The sequence below is a fragment of the Oreochromis niloticus genome, linkage group LG3 (genome assembly GCF_001858045.2).
Source record: "Oreochromis niloticus isolate F11D_XX linkage group LG3, O_niloticus_UMD_NMBU, whole genome shotgun sequence".
Classification (NCBI taxonomy): Eukaryota; Metazoa; Chordata; class Actinopteri; order Cichliformes; family Cichlidae; genus Oreochromis; species Oreochromis niloticus.
The window spans coordinates 54039990-54056663 of NC_031967.2; the positions used below are offsets into that span (position 1 = coordinate 54039990).

General features: G+C 38.9%; 1 long non-coding RNA gene across 2 annotated transcripts; it reads left to right on the plus strand.

Moving 5' to 3' along the window:
- Positions 1–11036: 11036 nt before the first annotated feature.
- LOC102077651 (uncharacterized) lies at positions 11037–14037 on the plus strand. 2 transcript variants are annotated; one of them, XR_002061393.2, is made up of 5 exons: positions 11037–11111; positions 12125–12242; positions 12622–12757; positions 13127–13199; positions 13373–14037. It is a non-coding gene; the product is annotated as an uncharacterized LOC102077651 (long non-coding RNA). The 2 variants fall into 2 exon arrangements; XR_002061392.2 differs by having other exon boundaries at positions 11039–11111; positions 12061–12242.
- Positions 14038–16674: the final 2637 nt, after the last annotated feature.

Sequence of the window (16674 nt, forward strand, 5' to 3'; positions counted from 1 at the left end):
TGTACCTCAGTGGCTTCAGTTATAAGTCTCTCGCTAACTGAGGTAGGTTTGTTTTGTGTGGGATACCTATCCTGGGGATACAGACTGGATATTTATATTTTATTGTTTTCATCTAATATCTCAGCAGCTAAAATAAATAAATATGACATAACTGGAATAAAAACTTGTGAAACTCACTGGGATCTCATCGCCTGCCTCCACCTCACACCTCTAAGGCCTCAAGCCTCAGTATACTCGCTGTAATGGTCTCTCACTGCAGCAAACTTGTTTCACATACGTTTATCGTTATGGTGCAGGAAGCCATGTTCTCCTAAACAATGGGTGTTGCCATTAAGACAATATCGCCACTTTAGCACTGCTTTAGGAGAAGATGTTTTCTTCCCATTTTCAAACTTTTGTATGTTTGCATGTCTCTGACCCCCTGTAGTGGAATATCATAAAAGTTATGGTAAACACTGACATGGTTGCACACTTGTGAGTTAAACACAGCTGTAGTGACCGCGGCTCAACATGCCAAGTTATAAAAATCCAGAAGTGACAACCAGCCAAAGTGCCACAAAGATTGTGACACAGGATCAGACGCCAAAATTGGCTTGCGACATCCACGACACAAGCGACTCGTCCAGCATAATGGCACTGTCAGCATGCAGTCATGTTTAAAGAACAATGTCATGCAAAGCAACTTTCCACTAGTGGGCACTTTAGCACAAACAGGTGTGAGTCACAGAGTGAGGAGACAGTTTCAGCAATTTTACATGTGAGAAAATCCCTCAGACTGTACATGAAGGCAGCTCACTGATTTAAATTTAATCTGGTGTTGAGGTTTTGATTTGATTAACATTCATTAGAAACCCCAAATAGAAAAGCTGTGATCAGAAAAAGTGCCTGTTTAGGATTAAAACTAATTCAACATTAGTCTTGGTGAAGTAAAATCTTACCAATTTGATTGACTTTACACAAATTGATACTCAACTCTTCAGACAAACACTTTTTCTGAGTGATTTCAGCCACTGAAAGATGTTCCTGCTGTTTTTAGTCTGTGGTTGAGGTTAAGTTGTTTGTCTGTTCTTTGTTATCTGCTCTGAATAGAGGTGTGTATCAGTTAGAAACACAACTCACATTTTCCATCAGCAATACTTCTGAAACCCACAGAACCACACGACAGGAACAACATGTGACAGCAAAGTTTATTGATGTTGCACAGATGACATTGATATTTTAGTTATACTGTATACACTCATACAAACACTGAGAGTGTATATTATAATGAGAAGGCACTAGAGAATATATGCAAATTAATATTGTGTGGCTGTGTGGACCAGTTAGAGACCAGCAGCTGGACGTCAGTGGTTGGACTGGTGGACTACTTCAGTGAGGAGTAGACGACGTCTGGCTCTGGTTTAAAGTCTGAACACAAACACACAAAGTTCAACATGAGAAGAATAAGCAGCTCTGTAAACTCATGTTTATGTAAAGTAAATGAACACAACAGGAGAATCTTAGTGAAAGTATCAGAGCATCACAGTTAAAGTCTGAAGAAGAATAAAATAAAATCTTTATGTTAAGGAGAAGTTTATGTATCTGACATCTTCCAGACATAAACTAAGTTTCATTAAAACACACACAGAGGACATCACTGCAAATACCACAGCTTATAAATGCAGTGTTAGTGTTCAGGATGTGTGTTAAAAGAACAGAGTTATTGTTCCTCATGTAGCACAAAGATGATGTGATCATCATCTTTTTTCTATTTTGGAAAATCACCCTCTGGTTATATTTGGTCACTGATTATTAACACTAGATGAAGAAAAAAAACACACCTTTTACCACAAGGAACAAAACAGACCCACACTTTGAAACACACTATCATCAGCACTGTGATGAGAGATCCCAGTTTAGCTTCATATGTCAGCTCACTGAAAACAACAGGAGGACGTAGCTGATGTTGGTGAGGATGCAGATAAGTTAAATGTTTACAGACAGCATCAGCACCATTTATTATTAATACATAAAATCAAAAATCTAAATAATAATCTGTACCAAACTGCCCATAAGTTGTGGTTGATATTTCAGCATCTGGCTAGAGTGACTGAAGAGGTGTGAGCATAAAGGGAGTAGCATTTTTTAAATGACAAGTTCTTTCAAATGTAACGTTTCAACAAACGTTCAACGCTCAAAGATCATCAAACACACAAACAGTTTGTCTCACAGTGTGTTGTAGCTAAAGGTCCAGCTGCTGTATTTGACAGGGAGAGAAAGTGTTATGGCAGGGTGCAGGCAGGCAGGAAAAGGACCCAACTTGCAGACTCCTGGAGGCAGAACTTAAACTCAAGGACCACTGCTTTACTGCAGGCATAAGTCAAAAACAGAACCAACTAGGAGGGCTAGAAACTGAACAAGAACCAAAACACACAGGCAGGTCTGAGGGCATGAATGTTAATGATGCGGCAAAGCACAGAGGCAAGCACAGACAATAAATACAGGAGGTCAACAGGGCAAAGAGGGAAAAGCTGAGAGACACAGCTGAGGATAATTACACATGACGAGAAAACTGAGTACACTGACTATTAAGACTAGTGCACAGAGGAGCTGGGGGGCAGATAAACATAACGTGTGAAGGGGAGAAATATTTTACTGCTATTATTTGCTGCTATTTTTATAATCATCATTAACATTTCAGTGTTGATAGTGATGTTGCTTTCCTAGATGCATTCAGATGTTCAAACATATTGGTATTATATCAGTCTTTATTACAGGTCCAAGAAGAACCACTTTAAACGGTTGAGTTGAATCTATAATTTAAATGTTATTAATGCTTCTATGATCTCAGTGTTTCTGTATAGAGGACAGAGACAGGAAAATACACTCTGTGCCAAAATGAGACAGGAAATGCGTCTGCAAGCCATGCTTTTGCAGAAGTGAAACTGTTCAGAGAGCAGATGCACACTTTGTGCACCCACAGATAGATGAGACACACACACGCTTAGTTAGAGAGATCACTGATAGGGGAAAGTTCAAATTGCTTTGCTTGGGGTTACTTTTAGACTATATTAGGAGGAGCAAACATATTGGCAGATCTGAGAAGGAAAACCTGTGTTATGAAAATGATTTTAATCTTTTATACATGATTGCATTTGAGCTTATTAAAGAGCTGTGGCTCCTGGTCACGTGAAGGTCAGAAGTGTAACGGGTGAGATGTGAGAGCATTTAAGGGCGAGACATATACATACAGACACAAATAGTGAGAGGTCATGACACGTACGCAGTACACAGCATGCACGCGCCCTCGCACGTGTACGCACACACACATACACACCATGGTAGATCTATTTTGGTAGGGCAGAAATGCAGAAGTGTGCCGACGTACTTAGAGGAAGTGCACCAGACGAGCGACAGCGAAGACGAGCTGAGGGGAAGCACCGACCCGAAGACAATGTTCTTTAAAGCTATGTTAAAGTTCATGGAACATTTTGTGGTTTAAGTTGACGTAAGCTGTACTTTGTCTGTTTTTGCAAAAGAGGGGGCTTTGTTGTTTCAACCCTATAAAAGTCTTTGTGCTGACGATTGTAGTTAGTCCAATACTGAATCTGAACAGTATTGGCTCCGCATATGTGTATTCATTAAAATGCCGTCTAAATTGCACACGCCTGGATCTGTGGTTATTTATGGATTCTTCTCTCAACATTGAACCCTAACAAACGGCACAAGAACTCACACAACAATATACACACACGGTAAACATGGAACCAAAACCTAGTGATGGCCAAATGAAGCTTTCTGAAACATTGAAGCTTGTATTGAAAAACGGTTCATTACTCGAAGCTTTTCAACACAGTTCTCTCTGGTGACATCTGGTGGCGAAAATTATGAAGAGCAGCTTGAATCCACAAAATAAAACCAACTGCTTCATAATGATAGCCCACTCTACAGAGTGGAACTCTGTCTCATATTGGGCTGCTGTTGTGTTGCTTTGAACACGTATTTTTTGGTGTTTAAAAAATGTAGTTTATTTGTTTAATAAATAATTTTGACCAGTAAACTTTCCTTGTTTAAACATGCACCATGGTTTGGTCTTTCTTTGCTTGTGACTTCTTGATGTTGGTAAATACAATAATTGAAAAATACCACGTTACATATAACATACATATATTAATGCACATTATGGAGTATGCTTCTGCTGTGAGGTCCTGCCTCCATGTACTTATGCAGTTAATCGCAGGAGGGGTATATTTATAAATAATATTATATTAGGGAAATTTTCCTATACATATTTTTGACCTGGGGGCAGAATTGATTGTGGAATGGAAAGGGAAAACGCTTATGAACTTGCAAATTAAAAACATGATGCATTTAAGGTAACCCTTTTTCATTTTTATTTAAGAAGAGAATTTGTTCCACTGTGCGATGGCCGAACCTGTTCCTTTTCGTGGAGATAATTTCTCCTGCCTTAAGGAAAATCCCTTCACATGGAACAGAAGAGGCTGGAGTCACGTGACTTTTGCTAAACGAAGCAAGCTTCGACACAGTGCTTCTGAACCAGTGTGTTGTTTTTTTCGACACACGCTCCGGAGCGTCAGCTTCAAGCGAGCCATCACTACTGAACGCACTGACATAAGACACAGACCTACAAAATAAAACAGTAAGCACACGACAGACACAGAGATCCAGGCGAGACACAGAACTTAACAGACGCAGACTCATAAGCAGACACAATCACATCATGGACAGACAGGGGGAGCACTGAAGGTGGGGCCAGGGCAGGCACAGAAACCTAACAAATGGCAAATCATAATGGAAAACATAATCAGAATAAACAAAAGCATAAAGAAACACCAAACACTGAGTCGGCAGACCCAGGACCATGACACTTGGGACCTCAAAACTGTGGGAACATCCACCTTGCAATGACCTTTTGAGGCTTTCCCTCCTTACGGAGGGTGTCAATGATGGTTTTCTGCACAATTGTCAGGTCAGCTTCACAATGAATATGATCATGGGAGACTGAATTTAGGGTTTTCATAAGCTGTAAGCCATAATCATCAAAAATGATAACAAGTAAAGGCCTGAAATGTCTCACTTTGCATGATATTCAATTTTTTCAAGTTTCACCTGTGTTTACAGTAGACTCTCTTTCTTATTTGAGAGTTTGCACATCCTCCACTCCTTTTGCCAAACATATCTTTATCCTAGATCGATCACTTCTACAGTAATCATAAATAACACCTTTGTGGTTAATTTTGTCTCTCACCCATCTGTCAATGATTACAATTAGATAAATAAACCCTTTTCTAGCATTAAACAGAAAACTCTTGATTAAAGTCCACACAAGGTGTTACCACATGAAGTCAGCACAAACTTCCTGTGATGACAGATGTAGTGTATCACTGTGCTTACTAAACTGCCAGCGAAAATACAGAAGGAGTGTGTGAGGTGTGCTGAATACCATTTTTGGTGTTTTATTGTTACTAGTGAAGAGCGAGCATTCAAAGATACAGGCAGGGCTGAGTGACGCATGTAAAGAAGTTAGATATAAGCAAGCATTTTTATTTTTATTTTTTGCACACTGCGTCTCATTAAACTCTCTCACAGTAAAGTGGCGCAAGAAGCATGCCAGCAAGACAGAAAGCACAAACAATTGTTCATAGATTTAGCTAAATCAAGCTGAAGCCCACATTTACACTTGAAGGTAGACTTTGAAATTGTTGCTGCTTTGGTCACGAAGTACACACAAAAGAAAAAAATCACTAGAAATGCTGGATTAAATTGCATAAAAATGGTTAATGGAAATACACCTCAATTAAACTTAAAAACATGAAAACATTGTTGAAAAATTGATTGAAAGAAAATCGCAAAGCAAAAACCAAAATCAATTTTAAAAATTAAATGTGTATCAGTGTAGTCAAATATTTGGCTACAGCCCTGAAATGTATTTGTATGAAATTGCAGTCAGCCCAGTTGTTTTTGTTTGTAGTAGTTCTTGATGGGCTCTTGTATGTGTGGTCGTGTGAAGGAGGAAAACTGGTAAAGGTAACTAAATGGTGTTAAGGGTGCCACCTGGAGAGGGAGTACACCCCAGGAGAGATTACAACAGCCAGTGCAAACGTTGTAACAGTAACAAAAGACACACAGGCTCGTTATTAACAAGCAGAGGTTTGGCAAATCAATTTCATAGAAGACATCTTATTAGAGAAACTACCACCAATATAGAGCCGCACATAAGAAAACGACTTAAATAGCAGGATTAGTAATACCAAACCTTTGATTAAGACATTTCATTAAGACACAAACATTACTTAAAAGAACAAGGTTCGCTGCCACGATGCTGTTGAGTTAAAAATAGCAGCTCAATAAAATAGTTAATCAAAATGGTGGAGACCGGCCACTTGGGGAGACAACCTACAGATCGGAGTGCCCAAGGGTGCCACCAATTACTCTACCGTGCAGTCTCTCTGTAACTTAAATTGTGTGTTATGTTTCCCAGTGTGTACACCCATATGCATCAGAGGGAATTCCACCACACGTCCCTAGCCCCCACAGCAAGCGGCCGTGCCTTCACTAAAGCAAAATAACATAAACCTCTAAATCAAGCAACATAAAACACAAAAGAACTCAGTAAATGATAAACAGAGAAACAGGAACAAACACACACATACCCAACCTTTAAAACCTAACTCCTATTAAAAGCGCAATCAAAATATAACAAAAAGTTAAGACTAAAACACCATAAAACACAAATAACCAATCAATGACACACACATTGCCGCTTTTTGCATGCACCACGGTGAGCTTGAGAGGAGACGACACTGAAGATTTACCTTTTTAAAGTCTTTTGACAAGCTGGGGTTTAATTGTGAGTTGCCGTTCCTTTTTAACGTGTGTCACATGTTGATTTGTTTTTATCAGGTTCACCGCAGCGCTTATCCTCTCTCTCGCATCCCGTGATACAGTTTTATAGTTTTAACCGTATTTAATAATGTAAAGCTTTTAATTGTTTTAGGTACTACTGGTACATGTTTAATTTTATTTTGTATTAACATGAAACCCTTTTTAACAGACTGTGTGCCTACAGCTCTGTACTATTGAAATAGGTACCTCCTGCGGGTCACAAACGCCTTTTAGATTTCTTAATTCACACACTGATTTTCATAATGAAAACTACTTTTGAGGAATCATTGCAGTACTTTGACTGTGTGCTGTGTAGTGTTGTCTAACAAACTGTAACTAAAGGCCTGATTTTCTCTAAAAATGCTTCTTGAAAGATCATATCCCACAAACTTAGTTTAGAGAGACCACACTGTCTACACTGTATATAGTGAAGTCTGCAGGTGTTTGAACATTGAAATTTGTTTTGTACCTAAATTATTCTGCAGATCATCAGAATGAAAAGTTATTGGCCATGATTGTATAGCCCCTTTTAAAAAAAAAGATTCCACAACATTATTGTACGTCAGGTGGTGGTCAGGGCTATCCAGACTGACAAGTGGGACATTCAAGGTCACCTCTCCGGTGGGGAGGGAGCCTGAGATTGTCTAAATTGGAGTCTGTTCTATAGCAAATGCAGAAAAAAAGGTTTTAAGACAGCAAATAAGTTGGTGCTCTAAAAAATAAGATTGTTTGCTTGCAGGACAGCAGCAGGAGATGAGTCCTCTGTCACAGATGGTTGGTCAGTGAAGATGGTCACCTGCAGGTTCAAGCTCATTGCATCTCCAACCCACATCCACTGCCACTGTACTTAAGGGAAGTTATTGTTGGGTTTATCTAAGTACAAACCCTGCTGGAACAATTAGACAATCAACTGCAGCAGCAAAACAAAACAGAGCTCTTTGTGTGATCACGCTCGAGGGAGGCCAACTGAGGTCAAGCGCTGTTCCTTCCACTCGAACCACATCAGACTCTCGGCCGGACTCCCCTTAGTGCTCATTTTATTGCAATTACATGAATATGTGTAACACACCCCAAGCAAGAGGGCGGTTGACAGATTATGTCTGGTTCTGAAAAAAACAGATACATCATGAGATGGACGACAGGTAGTGTGTTTCCTCTCTCGCTTCTGCCAGATCTTTATTTATACACATGTGTTCACAACAGGTTGCAAAAACTTCTTAACATCTCTGTCTCACATTCCCAAAGCCCCAAATCAGAAAAAACTAAAATAGTATAAACAAAAATCTAAACAGTCATCTCTGTTGTTTGTTACTAAGAGCTATAAATTACACTTTTTTTCACACATAGTTTGATAAAGCAAACATTCCAGTACTGTACCATGTACTAATGGCGTATCTGTATAGTGGAAATCTCCACATCAACATTGCAGAGTGATCAGAATTATTACAGGTTATTACACTAACTTTAGACAATAACAGTGACAACACATCAAACTGTCTCTGCGAACACATTAACTCAAATATACAGGAGCCGTGGTGTACTTTTGTTACAAGAGGGTGCCTTAAGCTCCGGCTCTCGATCTTAACACATTTCAGTGAGCAAAACAAACAAATACAGATCTCAGCAAAACAAACTGCTGGTCGGGTTTTACCCTTATTTGGCATGTAAATTATGTGGACCACATGTGTGGCCTTATTACTTACTAACCTGAAAAAAAAAACCAGATAAATCATGAGATGGACGACAGGTAGTGTGTTTCCTCTCTCGCTTCTGCCAGATCTGAAGACGAGCAGTAGCGTCACACTAAACCATCTCACTAGGGCGGAAGTGCCCCCTTGTGGCGTAACTAGGGTTCACACCACATGTTGGCTCTCCAACAAAAATCACAAGATTAAGGCCCTTCCTTAACAAAACTACACCTAAAAGCTTATACAATATACAAAAATTAAATCACATAATGTGACCACACATTACAGTGTGTCACATATGCATAAACTCATTAACATGTGACAGTTTCAAACGGGCATGTGTGTGTAAACAGAGTATATGCCTGTATGTGTGAGTCAAAATATGACCCTGTGAAACCTGCTCAGACAGGCCTAACCATATTTTACTATGTTGTCTGCAAAGAAATGCAACTCCCAATATGCCCGGTGCCAGGAGCCTCCCTTGCAGCAGCCCAACTAAGACAAAAGACTGTTGTAACTAGACAGATATAGAGTGTGTGTTCCGCCATACCATGTATGACAAAACAAGATGCGACCTTCCCGTGAACTTTGAACTTCCCATGAATGTGTATGAGCTATGTCAGAACAACAGAAGGGAGTGAACGTCCTCCCCCCTCATGGTGCACCCAGACCCTTAGCAGACCTAAATAAGGATGAGACATTTTATCAACATACAAACGATTATATATCTCTAAGCATAAATGATTATATGTTTCCAAATACAAATGACAATCCTAAATTATGACTCTGACAGTTATGTTCTGTTAAAGACTTTCTTCTGCACTTACATTTGGATCACCTAAATCCATGACAGTCATTTGACCAGTAATGCCACGACTGGAAACAAGCAATCCCTGAAATATTACAATATACCAAGCTTCTGTGTTTGAATACAAAACAAATGTGTTGTTTGATCTAGAGACTGCACTTGTGGCTGAACCGTAAATACATTTTATTTTGATTTTATAAGTAATGTAACTTGCAAAACAAAGTTGTGGAAAGCCTTAACTTAGTTTCAGGATAATTAAATCTGAGTTGTTTGTTTCGTTGTAAGATTCTAACAATGATGGCAATATAACTGTTAGTTGTTCAGCAGAACAGTGTCCAGTATGTTGGCTGGTAGACTTTTTTACTTAAAAGTTGGGCTGATTTTAACAACATTACAAGCTTTCTTAGTTTTTGAGGCATAATTTAAGTTCTGGTAACTAATGAGGTTGTACAGTGTAGTGACCATTTTGAAGCAAATGGTGAGCCGCAGGTCATTTTGACATTTGATGATCTTCTAGCCTCTTCTAGTGATCATTTTGAATCAGTTGACAATGCTGATAATGTGATTGAAGTTGACACTGTGCAGAGGAGTGGTGGGGTTAGGACTAAGGATAAACCTGATTATAATTCCAGAGAAGTGCAGCAGCGTGTTGATTTTAGAACGATTGCTGTAGATAATCTAGACCATATTCCTGCCAGGGTAAGAGGGAGTTTGGGTAATTTAATTGATGAAGCCTTAGATAATGGATTGCATTTATATAGCGCTTTTCTAGGCACCCAAAGCGCTTTATAATTCCACTATTCATTCACTCTCACATTCACACACTGATGCAGGCAAACCACAGTTGTAGCCACAGCTGCCCTGGGGCAGACTGACAGAAGCGAGGCTGCCATATCGCGCCATCGGCCCCTCTGGCCAACACCAGTAGGCGGTAGGTGAAGTGTCTTACCCAAGGACACAACGACCAGGACAGAGAGAGCAGGGGGATTGAACCTCATCTGTAACCTCCCGTTTACAGATGAGCTTCCCAACCACCTGAACCACAGTCGCCCCGTGGTTCAGGTGGGTGAAGATGATGCTTTACTCAATACTTTGTTGAATGTTGTGTTGAGAGGACCGTCTCTAGCCAGCGATGTACAGAATGTGTTACAAGCAGATGATGATTATAATACAGATTTATTTCTGGAGGACATCATGTAAGTGCTTCAGAGTAATGATGCATCAATATCTTGGGATGAGTTGAAATTTATTGTCACAGTTGCTCATAACAGGAGTGGAGGAGGCATTTGTTTGAGACTGGGCAACATGTTGTATGATGACATTTTGTCAAGAAAAGGGAAACATCTATATAATCTCCAAAGTAACAATAGTAACTTGTGCTTTTGTGCCTCGCACACTCTGTCAATGGTAGCTTGTCTGAGGATTATAAACTACTCTATGCAAAACAGCTACACAGCAATGCAGGACTCGAACTGACCTTATGTCCTGTTGTTAATCAGTGGTGCTGGTTTCAGTCATTATGTAAGTGTGCTGTTTATTATGTCGCCAAACCTTCATCAGCTGAGACTGAAAAATTCACTAGGATGAGTGAAAAAATGTTTCTCCCACTGAAAACACTACGTCCAGATGAACAGAATCATTGTTTTGAGATTTTACCAGAAAGGCTTTAGGACCCATCACAGAGGCGTCGCTGTCAGCAGATGTGGTGTGTGGATCTTTAGACGTTGTTGGTAAGCAATATGGAAACTGAAAAATGAGTTAGATAAGGCTGGTTGGCATTCAGGACCACGCTCACAGTAAAAGAAAGACGAGGAACAAAGCAAATGTTCTGATGTTGTGGATCATGAAACTTTTACTGAAAGATTTGAAATGAACTGTGTGTTGTATTTTTTGTATTTAGTTTTTGTCAGTACTGACTAACAAGAAACTAACCATGCTGTGTGGCAGGTGTATCATTCAGCTTAAGGTGTGAAATGTCCTGTAAAAACTGTGAACTGTAAATATATACTGGTACAGTTATGCAGCCTAAACTGTAGGATGATCTCTGTGTGATATTGTCATTTTTCCCCCCCACTTTTCTCTCTTCTTACACCTTTCCATTGTACTTATTTCAGTCAGGTCAATGGTCTCGGGTTTACAGTCGTGTTTTCAGTTATTTTGTTTGGCATGGTGCAATACGACAGCCGGGCAAAGTACAATCCCTGAGTGGAGGCTTAATACCTCATTGAAGTTTGCCCCTGTGTTCATGAAATGATGACAGGATGCTCTGAGTTTCTCCTGTTTCCAGATGTTTAGTGCATGTAATACTTGCCTGTGTGTGACTGTGTTCATGCTATTGTGTGTTTGTGACTAAAAAAGGTTAAAGGAGTCCTGTTGGTACCATTACTCTTTAATTTCATATGAGGGTCATTTTAATTACAATTTAATTACAAATGATTTAATATATAAAGTTCTGTATATATTTTCTGATATTGACCTCTTGTCACCTTTATTCTGAATTTATTGATTTGAGATTGGATTCTGTATGAATAGCAATAAGGGCTTAATGAGTATGAAAGGGCACACTAAATAACACAGTGGATGTGCTTGTCGATGGTTGTTTGTTGGTCTCTCAGTAAATGATGACCTCAGAGTAGTCTACTTAAATGATACAGTTCTTCTTTCTGTGAAAAACTACAGGTCAGAATATCATAAAGTCGCACACTTTGACAAGTTCATCAGCTGGTAACAAACCTGTTCACAGCTCAGATCCAGACTCAGATTTGGTGCCTTTCAGCGTCTGAAGATGTGTTCGAGTCTCTCCACCAGCCGCCTGATTCTGCTGATCTCCCTGAGTGTGATGATGCTCATCTCTGTATCAGGTACTGTTTTTATTTCTGGAGTTTGCTCTGTTGTCAAAGCTCAGTAACAACAGCTAAAAGTCTGTTTCTCAACACGTTTATAAATCTATCTGACCTTAATGTAACTTGCTAACTGTGAACTAACTGTGTGAAAAGAGACTAAAACTATCACAGACTGTAACAGAGCAGCTGTTTCTGGATAAATTTAAAATGCAACTACACATTTTATATTACTGATTAAATCCAGCTATATTTTTGTCAGTTATATAATTTTTCATATTACACATAGTAACTGGATCAGTAAATTATTTATACAACATTTGAGAGTTGTTTATTTCATTCTCCATGATATCTGAAAGGCTCAAAGAATAATGACAATGTGTGTGATGATGTGCTGCAGGAGCTGACCACGTGGGGATACGCTGCTATAAAAACCATTCTAACCAAAGTACAAGAACCACGTTTGCACCTAAATGTGCAAAAAACATCATCAGCTGCTTTGAACGCGACAGACCAGACTGCCTTCCTGGCTATGAGTAAGTAGAACTTCTTCTAAATTCACTTAAACCAAATAAAATGTAGAAATTGATTTTTGATTAAAACTCCACAAACACAACAATGAAAATGAGATTTGCACTGAAACCTTGATGTAGCAGATAAATGTTCCCCTCTCTAACATACAGCACTACTGTTTGCTCTGTGATTGTTTCTAATTTGGTGATGTTGGGGAATCTGTGAGTTTGTGCTTATGAGCTTGGAGGAAACCTGAGCTGTTCTCTCACAGCATAATGCAAAATGGACACTGCACATGTTCAGTTAACAATAAAATGAAAATGTCTAATCCTTTGATTTGTCTTCCTCTCTCCAAACTTCTTTCTTTATTCTTCTGTTTTTTCTTCTTCCAGGGTTAAAATAAGCAGTGGAAGAACATTTTTCCTCAGACCAAACACCGAGTGGCTTAAAAGGAAAATAAATGAGGTGAGAAACAAATTATTTATAAAAATGTGGACACAAAGTTTAGAAAAACCAACAGTGACTCTCTAGCAAAAGTGTGAAGATTATACTATAGGTAATAAAAAGACACTGTGTATATCTGTCTAATGGTGCTTCTTCTTTTTCTTCATGTCACCTTCTCTCTTTCACCACCACAGAGAACTCTGCTGTGTCCTCCAATGTTTTCAGCTTAAATAACTGAAGCTATTCATCTTTAATGAGTCCTCCCACTATAGTTTGTATATTCCAGCTGCACCACAGTGTTTAGAAGCAGTGACTAAATGTCATCTTACATGTCTCGTAGGTTTCTTAATTCACACGCTGATTTTCATAGATTTAATCTAAGTAAAGATGATGAAAACGATGAAACAAAGATAAAGTAAAGCAGCTGCTGGAAACATTTCTGCTCATTTATTAGTTCACACTTTGACAGAAATATTTGTTAAGAAATGTAAATTATTTTTTGCAAATTATTCATAGCGCTTTAACAGTCTTGTGTTCACATATATATACAATACAAAACAATTTTACTATATAACATGTTTAAAACCAGGGGGTACACCAAATTGCTTCACAGTAAGGAATAAACAGTAAAATTATTACACTGAACAGTAAGTCATTTAAAGAATGTAAAATAGAGAAACAAACAAAGGCATTTGTAAGGATTGGGAGAATTCATGATAATCCAGAGAAATGAGTAAAGATACGCCAGCTAGTGATTGGTGAGAATTAGCAAATATACTACAAATGTCATTAAATATGAATGTTATTCTGTCTTCAAGCTGAGAACAAAGACAAATCAATAAAAGCTTCTGAAATCAGATTTTTTTTAATGGTCTGTGTGATTAATTACCATTTGCTGTGGGTGTTATAACAGACAACAAAATACTTATTGCTGTGATCATTTCATGATGATGTCATGATCACAGGACATCAGGAGGCAGCATTTAACCGATATGGCAGAAGTAAAAGTGAACATTCAGAAATCACTTGAAAAGTTATTCACAAATACATATTTTATTCATACTTTCATTAATGTTGGGTTGCAGGAGCAGCAGACTGAGCACAGACACTCATACGTCCCTTTCCTCAGCCTCCTACTCCAGCTCCTTTAGGGAAACACTGAGGCGTTCCCAAGTCTGCCAAGAAACATACGTCTTTGTCATTCGTTAGATTGCACATAATTAACTCTATTCCTCACATCTTAGTCCCTCCCACTACAGATGACAGCAGAGGAGGTGAAGATGAGGCATGAGACAAGATTTAACAGGTCTATTGCGGAGGTGTGGTCCCTGGCTCAGCTGCAAGGGAGAGGTGGTGCAGTGAGCTCAAGGGGGGCGGTGCTGGAGAGGCAGGTGGGGCCACAGCTGGTAGCGTTTGAACTGATGACAATCTCTTTTACCCTTATAGTGAAGCGAGAGACTGGCATGAGAATGGAGAGCTGAGACCAGTGCCGAACAGACTGTGGGTCATTATATGTGCGTGTAATTATAAAAACTGATATCCAATAGCACAAACATTGCGTGTGTGGAAGTCCATCTTACAAGGACATTAACAGACATCATGGAAACCTTGTTTTAAAGTGGTGTCAGTGTAAAAAAGAATAATGTGATGTCAAACCTATTTGTTTGAGTCTCAGGCACAGAAAGAGTGAGAAGTCTGATCAGCTTAAATAACTGAAGCGATCGATCTTTAAAGAGTCCTCCTCCTATTGTTGTTTGTATATCCAGCTGTGCCACAGTGTTTAGAAACTCTGTTCACCACATCAGACTGACTTCACTTTGATTTAAATCCTTTCTGTCTGGTTTGCTCTCTCTGAATAATGATTTTGTGCATTTTGAGGCTTAAACTGGTTTTTAGAAGCTGTGATTCTGTCCTCTTAGATGCCTTATAGATGTCTTAGTTGACAGACAGCTACTTTTGAGGAATCAGCGCAGTCCTTCGACTGTGTGTGGTTTATTGTCGTCTCACAAATTGTAGCTGAAGGCCTGATTTTCTTTAAAATACTTTTAAAAAGTTAATATTCAAGGATGTTTTATAGAGAAAGAGAAACTCAAAAAGCAAAGTGCTTTCACAAAGACTTGAAAATAGTCAAAGATGGAGGCACACACCAGGATTTTGGTGGCTCTCAGTCTACTGAGAATGGTATCCTAACTGTCCCATTTTTGTAGGTTTGTAGTCTTTCACCTCCTTTGGCAGATGTTTTCTTCTGTTTGCATAACCAACAGGTCCCTTTGACCTGTGCGACTCCCACATCTCCTCCCTATTAGCCATGAGTCACTGCCAATAGGGCGCAGATGGATGCAGATACCAGAACTGAGGTTTTAGATTTTCTTCAAAGCATATTTGTACATCTTTACATTTTCTTCAATACAATTGTTATTCATTTATTATAATGTAATCATTTTTGTTCACATCCCATTTTAAATGATCTTAAGTTGTGTTCTGTGTAGTTTATACATGTGGTTTTATAACTACAGCATATTTATGGCAGGTTTGAAAAAAACTTGTGCATTAAAACAACATAATAGGAAACCACCAGGAATCTCAAATATTTACTAGTAATGGTTATTGGAAGTATGACTAATGTTCTCTGAGTTCCTTCCATTTTTATAATGTTGCTGACTAACATAGAAGCTAACCATGATGAGCAATCTCATTGCTGACCTCTTCTTTTCTCTCTTTGTGACCAGCTGTGCAGCCTGTTCCTTCACTCATAGTTTGGGTTTGACCTGCTGTCATAAGGTCATCACCCAGGAAATAAAGACAATCAGACGTTACTTTGAACAAAAAACACATTATGAGTGCAGGCAGCACGATTTCCTGTGAGCAAGCTGCAATTTAAAGGGAAGTCAAAGATTTTCCATGTGTAACGGCGACTCCCTCTCTTTGTGGCCTTTGCAGTGGAATTATGTCTTCATAGATGATTTATTACCACATCATCTGAAACCATAGAGGTGGTGAATGACTCTTAGCTGTTATTTGATAACAACAAGGGGGGGAACTTAATATCTCAGGATAAGATAAATACCATGTCCTAATATTTTAGTATTTATATGATAAAATGTATTGTGTCTCTGCTTTTAGGATAACAAACAGGTATGATTCAGTGATTTTGAATCACTGAGAGACAAAATATAAAATGTGATTACTGCAATTACCTCCATCATCTTTTCCTTTAGCTGCCTCAAATCTCTCGTCTCCTGCTTGAACGGACTCAAAGTCCATCATCTTGACCTAGGGCCACTCTAACCACTGTGCTCATGCAGCTGCAGACTGCCACCAACTGTAGTCCAGGACAGTGGATGTGAGGCAGCACACTCCAGAATTATTCCATATATATATATATATATATATATATATATATGGAATATAAATACTGAATAAAACAGAGTAACCTGGAACATGGGAGGGAACACAGACGTAGCGATGCTGAACACGAGGAGACTGAGGACTTAAA